This window comes from Equus przewalskii, chromosome 19 (assembly GCF_037783145.1).
Source record: "Equus przewalskii isolate Varuska chromosome 19, EquPr2, whole genome shotgun sequence".
In the NCBI taxonomy this organism is placed as follows: domain Eukaryota; kingdom Metazoa; phylum Chordata; class Mammalia; order Perissodactyla; family Equidae; genus Equus; species Equus przewalskii.
Window position 1 is genome coordinate 779,854 of NC_091849.1, and position 15,978 is coordinate 795,831.

Below are 15,978 nucleotides of genomic sequence, written 5' to 3' on the forward strand. Positions count from 1 at the left end.
GGTGTGTCCGGCACCTGGCTCTGGCTTGTTCGGCAGGTGGTTCTGGCATGTCCACCAGGTGGTTCTGGCATGTCCTGACTGTGGTTCCGGTGTGTCCGGTAGGTAGTTCAGTCATGTCTAGCAAGTGGTTCAGGCTTGTCCGGCAGTTGGGTGAGTCATGTCCAGCACATGCTTCAGGCTTGTGTGATAACTGTTTCTGGCATATCTGGCAGGTGGTTCCGGCATGTCCAGTAGTTGGTTCACGCAAGTCTGGCAGGTGGTTCAGGCATGTCCAGCCAGTGGTTCTGGCATGTCAGACACCTGGTTCCAGTGTCCCTGGCATGAGGTTCTGGAATGGCCGTAAAGTGGTTCAGGCTGGTCCAGGAGGTGGTTCAGCCTAGCCCTGCAGCAGCTGCAGTCTTGTCCGGCACCTGGTTCCGGTCTGTGCTGGACCTGTCTCTGGCGTATCTGGCAGATGGTTCTAGCATGTCCAGCACATGGTTTTGGCATATCCAACAGGTGATTTGGACATGTCTGGCAGGTGTTTCTGTCATGTCCAGCAGCTGGTTCTGGCTTGTCCAGCAGGTGGTTCTGGCATGTCTGGCACCCGGTTCTGGCATATCTTGCAGGTGGTTTCATGGTGTCCAGCACCTGGTTCTGCCATATCTGACCGGTGGTTCTGGCATGTCTGGCAGATGGTTCTGGCGTGTCTAGGAGTTGCTTCCGTCGTGTCCAGCAGGTGGTTCCAGTGTGTCAGTCAGGTGGTTCTGGCATGTCTGGAATATGGTTCCATCTTGTCAGGCAGGTGATTCCTGCATTCCTGCAGTTGGTTCCAACTCGTCTGGCAGTTGCTTCCAGCATGTCCAGGACCTCATTCTGGCGTCTCTGGCCAATCATTCCAGAGTGTTCGGGTGGTGGTAGCGATGTGTCTAGCAGTTGGTTCCAGCATGTGAGGCAGATGGTTCAGGCATTTCTGGTGGATGGTCCAGGTATGTCCGGTGAGTAGTTCCAGCATGTCTGGCAAGTTGTTCAGGCGTGTCTGTCAGCTGTTCCAGGTGCATCTGGCACATGCTCCAGGCATGGCCATGCCATGGTCCAGGCATTTCTGAAACGTGGTTCTGAAGTGTCCAAAAGGTGTATTGGGCATGTCTGGCATCTGATTGAGGCCTCTCCAAGAGGTGATTTTCGGGTCTCTGGCAGGTGGTCCGGGTGTGTCTGGCAAGTGGTTCTGGTGTGTCTGGTGTGTGCTTCCAGTATGTCTGGCCTGTGGTTCTGGCATGTCCAGCAGGCAGTTCCAGTGTGTCTGGCACCTTTCTCTGGTGTGTGTGGCAGGTTGTTCCAGCATGTCCACCAGATGGTTCCAGCGCATCCTGAATGTGGTTATGGTGTGTCTGGCTGGTAGTTCAGTTGTGTCCAGCAGGTGGTTCAGGCTTGTTCAGCAGGTGGTTCAGTCATGTCCAACAGCTGGTTCTGGCATGTGTGACACCTGTTTCTGGCATATCCTGCAGGTGGCTCCATCGTGTCCAGCAGGTAGTTCAGTCATCTCAGGCACCTTGTTTCAGCATGTGTGACACCTGTTTCTGGTGTATCGGCAGGTGGTTCTGGCATGTCCTGGAGGTGGTTCATGCAATTCTGGAAGGTAGTTCAGGCGTGTCCAGCAGGTTTTTCTGGCGTGTTCAGCATCTGGTTCTAGTTTTCCTGGCATGCGGTTCTGGAATGTCCATAAAGTGGTTCAGGCTGGTACAGCAGGTGGTCCAGGCTAGTGAGGCAGCAGCTTCAGGCTTCTCCAGCACCAGGTTCCAGCCTGTGCTTGATCTGTTACTGGCATATCCGGCAGATCATTCCAGCATGTCCTGGAGGTGGTTCTGGCATGTCCACCACATGGTTTTGGTATATCTGGCAGTTGATTTCTGTGTGTTTGCCAGGGGGTTCCGCTGAGTCAAACAGCTGGTTGTGGCATGTCTGGCAGTTGGTTCCAGTGTGTCCAGCAGGTGGTTCAGGCATGTCCAGAAGGTGGTTCCAGTGTGTCTGGCAGTTACTCTGACAATCTGGAGCCACATGCCAGGCACGCTGGAACCAGGTGCCTGACACGCAAGTACCACCTGCTGGACATGCCTGAACCACCTGCCAGACATGCTGCAACCACCTGCCAGATATGCCAGAAATAGGTGTCGCACACACTGGAACACATACCGGACAAGCCTGAACCACCTGTTGGATGTGACTGAACCACCTGCCAGACATGCCACAACCACCTTCAGGACTCACTGGAACCCTCTGGTGGACATGCCAGAACAACCTATCAACCACACTGGAGCCAAGTGTCGGACACGCTGGACCCGCCTGCTGGGCACGCCAGAACCACAAGCCAGACATACTGGCAGGACACACTGGACACGCTGGACATGCTGGAACCTATTGCTGGACACACTCGGACCACCTGCCAGGAATCCCCAAAGCACCTCCCAGAGAGGACTGAATCAGGTGCTGGACTAACCAAAACCACCTTTCAGACACATCAGAACCACGTTTCAGAAATGCCTGGACCATGGGATGGCCATGCCTGGACCATGTGCTGAATGCAACTGGACCAGATGACAGACAAGTCTGAATAACCTGCCAGACATGCCAGAATTACGTGCCAGATATATTGGAACCATCCATTGGAAACGTCTGAACCACCTGCCTGGCATGCTGGAACCAACTGCTGGACACACCAGAACCACCTTCAGGACAGGCCTGAAACACCTGCTGGACACACCTGAACCACCTGCCGGACACACCGGAAGCACCTGCTTGGCTCGCCATAACCACCTGCTTGACTTGCTGGAACCACCTGCTGGACATACCAAAATTGCCTACAGGATACACTGGAACCAGGCTCCTTATAAGCTGGAACCACCCCCAGACACACTGGAACCACCACTCAGACACGCCGGAGCCATGTTCCACACATGCCAGAATCAGGTCCAGGACATGGCACAACCACCTGCTGGATGCTCCAGCACCACCTGTTGGACTTGCCAGTATCACCCACCAGGCAGACCCAAACAAATGCCCGACACACCAGAAGTACCCACCACACACGCTGGAACCACTTTGTGAACGTACCTGAACCACATGCCAGACACACAGGAACCACCTGCCAGACACACTGGAACCAGCTGTTGGATATGCCAGAACCAGCTCCCAGATACACTGAAACCACCTGCTGAAAATGCCAGAACCAGGTGCCCGACACAGGGGAAACACCTGCCAGACAGGTCCAGATCACCTGTCAGACATGCCAGAACCATCTGCCATATACACCTGAAACAGCTCCAGCACAGGCCACAACCCGGTGCTGGAGAATCCTGAAGCAGCTGCCCAACTAGCCTGGACCACCTGCTGGACCAGCCTGAAGCACTTTACAGACATTTCAGAACCACATTCTGGGCACAGTAGAACCAGGTGCCAGACACACCAGAACAACCTCCTGGACACACTGAACAACCTGCCAGACTGGCGTGAACCACCTGCCAGACACACCGTTATCACCTTTTAGACACGATGGAGCCACCTTCTGGACAGGCCGGATCCATCCCCGGATACACTGCAACCACCACTGGCCTTGACTGATCCCCCTGGTGGACAGCACTAATCCACTCTCCAAACATCACTGAACCACCGGCCAGACACACTGGAACAACCTGCCTGAATCCCCAGAACCACCATCCAGACACTCTGGAAGCACCTGTTGGATACAGCAGACCAAGCTGCCAGACACCATGAAACCACCTGCCAGATATGCCACAACCAGGTGCTGGACTTGACAGAATGACCTGCTGGAAAAGAAGGAACCACCTGCCTGCCATGCTGGAAAAACCTGCCAGAAACACTGAAATCACCTGGCAGATATGCCGGAATCGGGTCCCAGATACGCCAAAATCAACTTCAGGACAGGCCAGAACAACATGCCGGACACACCAGAACCACCACCAGGAGACACAGAAACCACCAACCAGCCACGACGGAATCAGGTCCCAGAAATGATGTAGCCACCTGCCTGACATGCTGGAATCAACTGCTGGTCACATCAGAACCACCATCCGGACACTCTGGAACCACCCACTGGAGATGCGAGAATCTGGTCCAGGACACACCAGAAGCACCTGCAGGACATGAGGGAACCACCTGCCTGACACACCGGAACCACCTGCCAGAGACCAGAGAAACACCACCCATATACACCAAACCCACCAACCGGACCCAATGGAATGAGGTCCTGGACACGCTGTAGCCACCTGCCAGACATGCCGGAGTCACCCACTGGAAATGCAGGAACCAACTGCCAGACAAGCCAGAAACACCCACAGGATGCACCAGAACCACCTTCCGGACATACTGGCAACTCAAGTGAGAAACACAGGAACCTCCTGCCTGACATCTGAATCCAGCTGCCAGACATGCCAAACCACCTATCAGATATAGGGGAACCAGATGCCAGACACACCAGAACCACATGCCTGACAAGCCAGAACCATCTGCCAAATATGCTGGAACAACCTGCCGGACACGCTGAAATCACCTGCCAGATACACCAGAACCAGTTCCCAGATATTTCAGAACCAACTTCCGGACAGGCCAGAAAAACCTGTTGGACACACCGGAACCACCACCCATACACACCAAAACCACCAAACAGACATGACAGAATCAGGTCCCAGACAAGCCGTAGCCACTTGCCGGAGATTCCAGAATCACCCACCGGACATGTGGGAACCAACTGCCAGACACACTGGAAGCACCCCACGGACATGTTGGAACCACATTCCGGACATACCGGAAACTCATGCCAGACACACAGTAACCCCCTGCCTGACATGCTGGAACCACCTGAAAGACACGTGGGTACCACTGGCAGGACATCCTAGAACCACCTGCAAGACAAAACTGAACCACCTGTCAGACAAGATAGAATCACCTGCCGGATATGCCTGAACAACTTGAAGACACTCCAGAAACACATGCTGGGCACGCTGGAACCAACTGTCAGATATGCCAGAACCAGGTGCTGGACATGCTGGAACCACGTTCTGGACAGACCAGAACCACCTTCTGGAAAGTCCTGAACCACCTGCTTGACTTGCTGGAACCAGGCCACTTATATGCCAGAACAACCCCCTAGACATGCTGCAACCACCCACCGGACACACTGGAACCTCCACTCAGACACACCGGAAGCACCCACTGGACACGCCGGAACCACCTTCCGAATGTACCTGAACCACATGCCAGACGCACCTGAACCACCTGCCAGACAAGCTGGAACCACGTGTTGGATATGCCGGAACCAGGTGCTGGATACACTGAAAGCACCTGCCGAATACACCAGAATCAGGTGCTGGACACGGTGGAAACATCTGTCAGACACACCGAAATTACCTGCCTGATACACCAGAACCAGGCCACTTACATGTCAGAACCACCTGGCAGACATGCCGGAACCACCCACCGGACACACTGGAACCACGACTCTGACATGCCAGAACCACCTGCCCGACACACCGGAACCAACTGCCAGACATGGCAAAACTACCCACCGGATATACTGGAACCATCCACCAGAAACGCCTGAACCTCCTGCCTGACACGCTGGACCCAACTGCCAGAAACGTCGGAACCATCACCCTGACACTCTGGAATCACACACCAGAGACTCCAGAATCAGGTCCTGGACACACAACAAGTACCTATCAGATACGGCGGAACCAGGTGCTGGACACTGTGAACCCACCAGCTGGATATGCCAGAACCACGTGCAGGACAAGCTGGAACTACCTGCAAGACATCCTGGAACAACCTCCTGGACACCGTGAAACCACCTGCTGGATATGCTGGAACCAGGTCCCAGATACGCCAGAACCAACTTCAGGACAGGCCAGAAACACCTGCCGGACATGCTGGAACCACCTGCTGAAGACTATGGAACCACCACCCATACACGCCAAACCCACCAACTGCATGCAACAGAATCAGGTCCTGGACATGCCGTAGCCACCTGCCAGACATGCTGGAGTCACCCACCAGAAATGTGAGAACCAACTGCCGGACATGCTGGAAGCACCCACAGGACATGCCAGAACCACCTTCCGGACATACCAGAAACTCATGCGAGAAACACAGGAACCCCCTGCCCGACATTCTGAATCCATCTGTCAGACATGCCAGAACCACCTGTTGGATACGGTGGAACCAGGTACCGGACACGATGAAACCACCAGCTGGAAATGCCAGAACCAGGTGCCAGACACACCAGAACAACCTGCCGGACAAGCCAGAACCACTGGCCAGACATGCCGGAACAACCTGCTGGACAGGCCAAAATCACCTGCTGGATACACCAGAACCAGGTCCCAGATATGCCAGAACCAACTTCCAGACAGGCCGGAAACTCATGCGAGAAACACAGGAACATCCTGTCTGACATTATGAAACCACCTGCCAGACATGCTGGAACCACCTGTCGGATACGGCGGAGCCAAATGCCAGAACCAACTTCCAGAGAGGCCAAAAAAAACTGCCGGGGGGCTGGCCCCGTGGCCAAGTGGTTAAGTTCGCGCGCTCCGCTGCAGGCGGCCCAGTGTTTCGTTGGTTCGGATCCTGGGCGCGGACATGACACTGCTCATCAAACCACGCTGAGGCGGCATCCCACATACCACAACTAGAAGGACCCACAACGAAGAATATACAACTATGTACCAGGGGGGCTTTGGGGAGAAAAAGGAAAAAATAAAATCTTTAAAAAAAAAAAAAAACTGCTGGATATGCCAGAACCACCATGTGGACATGCCCAAACCACCAACCCAACATGACGGAATTAGGTCACGGACACCCTGTAGCCACTTGCCAGACACGCCAGAATCACCCGATGGACATGCAGGAAACAACTGCCAGACACCCTAGAAGCACCCAATGGACACCTCAGAACCACCTTGCAGACATACCAGAAACTCATGCCAGACACACAGGAAACCCCTGCCTGACACGCTGGTACCACTGGCTGGACATCCTGGAACCACCTGCCAGACAAGACTGAACCACCTGCCAGATACACCTGAACAACTTGACTGACACTCCGGAACCACATGACGGCCATCCCAGAACCACCTGTCAGATATACCAGAACCAGGTACCAGACATGCCGGAACCACCTTCCAGATAGTTCTGAACCACCTGCTGGACATGCCAGAAAAACCTCCTGGACACAGCAAAATCACCTGCCGGATATGATGGAACCAGACCACTTATACACCTGAACAACCCACAGGACATGCTGGAACCACCTGCCGGACACACTGGAACCACCACTCAGACACGCCGGAACCTACTGCTGGACACACCGGAAGCACCCACCAAACACACCAGAACCACCTTCCAAACGTACCAGAATGACATGCCAGACACACTGGAACCACCTGTTGGATATGCCAGAACCACATGCTGGTTACACTGGAAAAACCTGCCAAATATGACAGAACATGGTGCCGGACACTGTGAAAACACCTGTGGACACGTCCAGATCACTTGTCGGATACGCCAAAACCATGTGCTGGACACTCTGGAACCACCTCCTGGACACACCAGAACCATCTGCCAGATACACCAGAAACACATCCAGCTCAGGCCAGAACCAGGTGCTGGTCAAGCCTGAAGGAGCTGCCAGACTAGCCTGAAACACCTGGTGGACCAGTCTGAACCACTTTATTGACATTCCGGAACCACATGCCGGGCATGCTGGAACCAGGTGCCCGACACGCCTGAACCACTGTCTGGACACACCTGAACCACCTGCCAGACTTGCGTGAACCACCTGCCAGAACGCTGCTACCACCTGCCTGATATGCCAAAAAAAGTTTCAGACACGCCGGAACCAGGTGATGAACACGACTGAACCACCTGACTGATCAGCCTGAACCACCTGCTGGACACGCCATAACCACTTTCAGGACGTGCCAGAAACATCTGTTGGACATGCTGGAATCACCTGCTGAACACGCCAGAACCAGGTGCCGGACACACCCGAAATGCTTGCTGGACACGCCGGACCACAGGCCAGACGTACTGTAAGGACATGCTGGACACGCCGGAACCACTTGCCAGACCAACCTGGACCACCTGCCGTACACCCTGAAAGCCCCGCCTGGAGAGGCCTGAGTCAGCTGCCTGACATGCCCAAACCACCTTTTGGACATGTCAGAACGATGTTTCAGAAATATCTGGGCCACAGAAGGGCTATGCCTTGACCATATGCTGGACAAACCTGGACCAGCTGACAGACACACCTGAACAACCTGCCGGACACACCGTAACTCCCCGCCGGACACACTGGAACCACCTCGTGCACAAGATTGAACCACTTTCTGGACAGGCCGGAACCACCCCCAGATATACTGCAGCCAACCACTTAACATGACTGTTCCACCTGCAGGACTGCACTGATCCACCTGCCAAACATGGCTGAACCACCAGCTGGACACGCCAGAACCACCTGCTGGAAAAGTCGGAACCCCCTGCTAGACACGCCAGAACAACCTGCCAGACACACTGAAATCACCTGTCAGATACACCAGAATCAGGCCCCGGATACACCATAACCATCTTCCAGGCAGACCGAAAAAACCTGCCAGACACGCAGGAACCACCACCCGGAGGCACTTTCCGGGTGTCCGGCAGGTGGTCCGGGTGTTTCCAGGAAGTGGTTCGGCATGTCCGGTGTGTCCTTTGAGTATGTCAGGCCTGGGGTTCTGGCGTGTCCAGAGGCGGTTCCAGTGTGTCTGGCACGTGGCTCCGGCGTGTTTGGCAGGTGGTTCTGGCATGTCCACCAGATGGTTCTGGCGCATCCTGAGGGTGGTTACAGCGTGTCCAGCAGGGGGTTCAGTCTTGTCCATCACTTGGTTTAGTTGTGTCCAGCACCTGGTTTAGTCAGGTGCGACACTTGTTTCTGGCATATCCAGCAGGTGGCTCCAGCATGTCAGGCAGGTGGTTCAGGCGTGTCTGGCAGCTGGTTTTGGCGTGTGCAACACCTTTTTCTAGCATATCCAGCAGGTGATTGTGGCGTGTCTGGCAGGTGTTTCTGGGGTGTCAGGCAGGTGGTTCTGGTGTGTCCAGCCAGGGGTTCACCCATGTATGGCAGGTGGATGAGTTCTGTCCAGCAGGTGGATCAGTCGTGTCCAGTTGTTGGTTGCTGCATGTCTGGGGGTGGTTCCGGCATGTCCAGAAGGTGGTTCCGTTGTGTCCGGCAGGTGGTCAGGTGGTTCCGGCGTGTCAGTCAGGTGATTCCGTCATGTCCAGAGGGTGATTCTGCCAGTTCCCGCTGGTGGCTCCAGTGTGTCCAGCAGGTGCTTCCGGCATGTCTGGGACCTGATTCTGGCGTCTCCAGTGTGTGGTTCCAGGGTGCCCAGGTGGTGGTTCCGATGTGTCCAGCAGTTGATTCCAGTGTGTCAGGCAGCTGGTTCAGGTGTTTCTGGTGGATGGTTCCGGTGTGTCTGGTGGGTAGTTTGGTGTGTCCAGAAAGTTGTTCAGGTATATCTGTCAGCTGGTCCAGTGGCATCTGGCTCATGGTCCTGGCATGGCCATCCTGTGTCCAGGCATTTCTGAAACGTGGTTCTGATGTGTCTGAAAGGTGGTTTGGGCATGTCCAGCATCTGATTCAGCCCTCTCTGGGAGGTGCTTTGGGGGTGTCCGGCACGTGTCCTGGGTGTGTCAGGTGAGCGGTTCCAGCATATCCCGCGTGTCCTTCGAGAATGTCTGGACTTTGGTTCCGGGATGTCCTGCAAACGGTTCCAGTGTGTCCCGCACCTGGCTCCGGCGTGTTCGACAGGTGGTTCTGGCATGTCCAACACATGGTTCTGGCACATCCTGAAGGTAGTTCTGGCATGTCCGGTAGGTAGTTCAGTCGTGTCCAGCAGGTGGTTCAGGCTTGTCCGGCAGTCAGTTCAGTCGTGTTCAGCACCTGTTTCTGGCATATCTGGCAGGTGTTTCTAGTGTGTCCAGCAGTTGGTTTACGCAAGTCTTGCAGTTCGTTCATGTGTGTCCAGCCAGTGGTTCTGGCATGTCGGGCACCTGGTTCCAGCATGCCTGGTCTGCACTTCCTGCGTGTCCAGCACATGGTTTCGGTGTATCCGACAGCTGATTTGGATGTGTCTGGCAGGTGTTTCTGCCATGTTCTGCACCTGGTTCTGGCATATTAGGCAGGTGGTTTCAGTGTATTTGGCACCTGGTTCCAGCATATCCAACAGGTGGTTCTGGAGTGTCTGGCAGGTGGTTCTGGTACATTCAGAAGGTGGTTCCAGCATGTCCGGTGGGTGCTCCTGATGTGTCCGGCAGTTGGTTCTGGCGTATCTGGTGGGTGGTTCTGGTGTGTTGGAGTGGTGGTTCCAGTTGCCCAGTGTGTGGTTCCAGCATGTCTGTTGTGTTGTTCTGGTGTATAAGGGGCCTGTTTCAGGCATATCCAGCAGGTGGTTTTGGTGTGTCCAGCAGATGGTTCCAGTGAGTCAAGCAGGTGGTTGCAGCATGTCCGGCACCTGGTTCTTGAATATCTGACATGTGGTTCTGGCGTGTGTGGCTGGTGGTTCCGGCATGTCCAGTATTTGGTTCACACAAGTCTGGCAGTTGGTTCAGGCATGTCCAGCCAGTGGTTCTGGCATGTTTGGCACCTGGTTCCGGCATGCCCAGCATGTGGTTCCGGAATGTCCATAAAGTGGTTCACGCTGGGTCAGCAGATGGTTTAGGCTAGTCCTGCAGCAGCTGCAAGCTTGCCAGCACCTGATTCTGGCCTGTGCTGGACCTGTTTCTGGTGTAACCGGCAGATGGTTCTGGCATGTCCAGCACAAGGTTTTGGTGTATCTGACAGATGATTTGGATGTGTCTGGCAGGTGTTTCTGCCATATCTGGCACCTGGTTCTTGTGTATTCTGCAGGTGGTTTCAGTGTATTTGGCACCTCCTTCCACCATATCCAACAGGTGGTTCCGGCGTGTCTGGCAGGTGATTCTGGGATGTCCAGCCAGTGGTACCAGCATGTCATTCAGCTGGTTCCAGCATGTCAGGCAGGTGGTTCCTGTGTGTCTGGCATGAGTTTCCGCTATGTCCAGAAGGTGCTTCTACTGTATCCATTGGTTGCTTCCAGGATGTCTGGCAGTTGGTTCCCGCATGTCCCACGTGTGATTCTGGTCTGTCCAGAAGGTGGCTACGGCACGTCCGGGACCTGATTCCATGGTGTCAAGTTGGTGTTTTCTTAGTTTCCAGGTGGAGGTTCTGGCATGTCTGGCAGGCTTTTCCAGCCTGTCCAGAAGTTGGGTCCAGCATATCCTGGCCCTGGTTCCGGCATATCTGGCAGCTGATTTTGGCGTGTCCTGCAGGTTTTTCCAGCATGTCTGGCGGGTGGTTCCAGCATGTCCCGCAGGTGGTTCTGGCGTGTCCAGCACCCGGTTCTGGAGTATCCAGCCAGTGGCTTCATGGTGTCCAGCACCTGGTTCCGTCATATGGGACAGGTTGTTCTGGTGTGTCAGGCAGGTGGTTCGGCATGTCCAGCCAGAGGATCAGCCTTGTTTGTCAGGTGGGTCAGTGCTGCCCAGCAGTTGGATCAGTCATGTCAGGCGGTTGGTTGCAGCATACCTGGGTATGGTTCTGGCATGTCTAGAAGGTAGTTCCATGTTTCCAGCAGGTGGTTCCGACGTGTCTGATGGGTGCTTCCATGGTGTCTGGCAGTTGGTTCCTGCATGACCAGTGGGTGATTCCGTCGTGTCCGGCATGTAGCCATGGAGTGTCTGGGACCTGATCTCATCACATCAGCTTGGTGGTTTCAGCATGTCCAGATGGTGGTTCCAGCATGTCCAGATGGTGGTTCCGTCATGTCTGGCTGGTCATTCAGCCGTGTTAGGCAGGTGGATCAGTGCTGTCAAGCAAGTAGATAAGTCATGTCCGGTGGTTGGTGGCAGCATATCCAGGGTGGTTCCAACGTGTCCAAAAGGTGGTTCCATCATGTCCAAAAGGTAGTTCCATCATGTCCGGTAGGTTGTTCCGCCATGTCAGTCAGGTGGTTCCAGCATGTCCAGAAGGTGGTACTGTCGTGTCGGGTGGGTGATTCCACCCGCTCCCACAAGTGGTTCCAGCATGTCCAGCAGGAGCTTCTGGTGTGTCCGGGACATGATTCTTGCATCTCCGTGGCTGGTTCCAGAGTGTCCGGGTGGTGGCTCCGACATGTCCGGCAGTTGTTTCCAGCATGTCAGGCAGGTGGTTCAGGCGTTTCCAGTGGATGGTTCTGGTGTGTCAGGCAGGTTGTTCAGGCACGTCTCTCAGCTGGTCCAGGCACATCTGGCACATGGTCCAGGCATGGCCATCCCATGCTCCAGGCATTTCTGAAACGTGGTTCTGACGTGTCCAAAAGATGGTTTGGGTGTGTCTGGCATCTGATTCAGCCCTCTCTGGGAGGTGCTTTGGGGGTGTCCGGCAGGTGATCCAGGTGTGTCTGGCAAGTGGTTCCAGCATGTCCAAAAGATGGTTCCAGTGCTTCCTTAAGGTGTTTGCAGCATGTCCAGCAGGTGGTTCAGGCCTGTTCGAAAGGTGGTTTCGGCTAATCCAGCACCTGGTTCTTTCATATCTGACATGTGGTTCCGGTGTGCCCAGCATGTGGTTCTGAAGTGTCCATCAAGTGGTTCACGTGTATCTGGCAGGTGGTTCAGTCTTGTCTAGCAGGTGGTTCAGTTTTGTCTGGCAGGTGTTTCTGTTGTGTCCTGCAGGTGGTTCCTGATTGTGTGGCAGGTTGTTTTTGTGTGTCCGGCACCTGGTTCTGGCATATCCAGCAGGTGGTTTCATGGTGTCCAGAACCTGGTTCCACCATTTGTGACCAGTGGCTCTGGCGGGTCTGGCAGTTGCTTCTAGTGTGTCCAGGACCTGATTCTGGCATCTCCAGCCCATGGTTCCAGAGTGTCCGGGTAGTGGTACCGAAATGTCTAGCAGTTGGTTCCAGCATGTGAGGCAGGCGGTTCAAGCGTTGCTGGTGGATGGTTCCCGTATGTCCAGTGGGTAGTTCCAATGTGTCCGGCAAGTCTTTCAGGCATGTCTGTCAGCTGGTCCAGGTGCATCTGGCACATGGTCCAGGCATGGCTGTACCATGGTCCAGGCATTTCTGAAACATGGTTCTGACATGTCCAAAAGGTGGTTTGAGTGTGTCCAGAACCTGATTCAGGCATCTTTGAGAGGTGTTTTGGGGGTGTCTAGCAGGTGGACCGGGTGTGTCCATCAAGTGGTTCCGGCATGTCTGGCATGTCCTTCCAGTATGTGTGGCCTGTGGTTCCAGTGTGTCCAGCAGGCATTTCCAGCGTGTCCAGCACCTGGCTCCAGAGTGTGTGGCATGTCCACCAGATCATTCCAGCGTGTCCTGAATGTGGTTATGGGGTGTCCAGCTGTTGGTTCAGTGGTGTCCAACAGGTGGTTCAGGCTTGTTCGGCAGGTGGTTCAGTCAATTCTAGCACCTGGTTCTGGGGTGTGCAACATCTGTTTCTGGCGTATCTCGCAGGTGGCTCCATTGTGTCCGGGAGGTAGTTCACTCATCTCCAGCACCTGGTTTCAGCATGTGTGACACCTGTTTCTGGCGTGCCCGGCAGGTGGTTCGCACAAGTCTGGCAGATGGTTCAGGCATGTCCAGCAGGGGGTTCTGATGTGTTGGCCATCTGGTTCCGGAGTTCCCAGCATGTGGTTCTGGAATGTCCGTAAAGTGGTTCAGGCTGGTCCAGCAGGTGGTTCAGGCTAGTTAGGCAGCTGCTTCAGGATTCTCCAACACCTGGTTCTGGCTTGTGCTGGACCTGTTTCTGGCATATCCAGCAGATGGTTCTGGCATGTCCAAGAGGTGGTTCTGACATGTCCGACACATGGTTTTGGCATATCTGGCAGGTGATTTTGGCTTGTGCAACAGGTGGTTCAGGTGTGGCCTGCAGGTGGTTCAGGCATGTCTGGAAGGTGGTTCTGGCATGTCCAGCAGGTAGTCTGACATTCCAGAGCCACTTGTCAGGCACACAGGAACCAGGTGCCTGACACGTCAGTACCACCTCCTGGATATGCCTGAACTACCTCTCAGACTTGTGTGAACCACCTGCCGGATATTCGAGAAGCCGTTGCTGCACATACTGGAACCATGTGATGAATACGCCATAACCATCTTCAGGACAGGCCAGAACAACATGCCAGACATGCCAGAACCACCACCTGGAGACTCCAAAACCACCAACCAGACACGACAGAATCAGGTCCTGGACATGCCCTAGCAACCTGCTGGATACGCTGGAATCACCCTCCAGACATGCAGGAACCAACTGCCGGACCCACTGGAAGCACCCACTGAACACATCAGAAACACTTTCCAGACATACCAGAAACTCATGCCAGACACACAGGAATCCCCAGCCTGACATGCTGGAACCACCTGAATGACAAGCCGGTAGCACCTGCCGGATATGCCAGAACAAAGTGCCAGACAAAACTGAACCACCTGTCAGACAAGACTGAACCACCTGCCAGATATGCCTGAACCACTTGATGGATAATCTGGAACCACATGCTGGGCATGCCATAACCACCTGTCAGATATGCCAGAACCAGGTGCCAGACATGCCGGACCCACCTTCCAGACAGGCCTGAACCCCCTGCTGGACACAACTGAACCTCCTGATGGACACACCAGAACCACCTGCTTGACTCGCCGGAATCACCTGCCGGACAAGCTGAAATCACCTGCCGGATATGTCAGAACTAAGCTCCTTATATGTTGGAACCACCCACCACACATGCTGGAACCACCCACTGGAGACATCAGAATCACCACTAAGACACACCGGAACCACCAGCTACACTCACCAGAATCAGGTAGGGGACATGGAGCAACCTCCTGCCAGACAGTCCATAACCACCTGCTGGACACGCCAGAATCAGGTTCCAGACATGCCAGAACCACCTGCTGGACACTCCTGAACCACCTGCCAGACTTTCAAGAATCACCTGCCAGACATGCTGGAACCATCTGAAGGATACTCCAGAAACAGGTGTCACACACGCCAAAACCAGGTGCTGGATATGACTAAAACACCTGCAAGACATGCCAGAACCAGGTGCCCAACATGCTGGAACCACCTGCCAGACACACTGGAACCACATGCCGGACACTCCAGAACCAACTGTCGGATACACCGGAACCAGGTGCTGGACACACTGAAACCACGTGTTGGACACGTCAAAATCACCTCCCAGATACGCCAGAACCATGTGCCGGACACGCCAGAACTGCCTACCAGACACGCCGGAACCACCTCTTGTATATGCCGGAACCCGGTGCTTGATTCACAAACTACCTGCCAGACACACCAGAACCAGGTGCCAGACACACCAGAACAACCGGCTAGACACGTTGAAATCACCTGCATGATACTCTGGAACCATGTGCCAGAAATGATGGAGCCACCTGCCTGATATGGTGAAACCACCTGCCAGATACATCAGAAACAGGTGCAGCACACACCGGAACCAGGTGACCCACACGACTGGATCACCTGTGGGTCAAGACTGAACCATCTGCCGGAGAGGCCTGAACCACCTGCCATACATGCCTAAACCACCTTCCAGATGTGCCGGAATCACCTACTGCAGATGCTGGAACCACCCACTGGACATGTGTGAACCACCTGCCTGATATGCTGGAACCAACTGTCAGACACATCGGCACCACCATCCAGACACTCTGGAACCATCCACCAGAGACACGAGAATCGGGTCCAGGACAGGCTGGAAGCACCTGCAGGACACATTGGAACCACCTGAGTGACACGCCATAGCCACCTGCCAGACATGCTGGAGTCACCCACTAGAAATGCAAGAACCAACTGCCGGACACACCAGAAGCACCCACAGGACACGCTGGAACCATCTTGTGGACATACCAGAAAGTCATGCGAGAAACACAGGAATCC

General features: G+C 54.6%; 1 long non-coding RNA gene across 3 annotated transcripts in view; it reads right to left on the reverse strand.

Annotated features, from left to right (window-relative positions):
• LOC139077195 (uncharacterized) overlaps nucleotides 1–15,741 on the reverse strand; it is a 76,024-nt gene extending 60,283 nt beyond the window's left edge. For 2 of the 3 annotated variants that reach the window (XR_011529510.1, XR_011529511.1), the window contains exon 1: nucleotides 15,694–15,741. This is a non-coding gene — a long non-coding RNA (uncharacterized lncRNA). Of the gene's footprint in view, nucleotides 1–2,661; nucleotides 2,705–15,693 lie in introns of those variants that run through there. The other variant, XR_011529512.1, reaches the window with a different exon arrangement.
• Nucleotides 15,742–15,978: the final 237 nt, after the last annotated feature.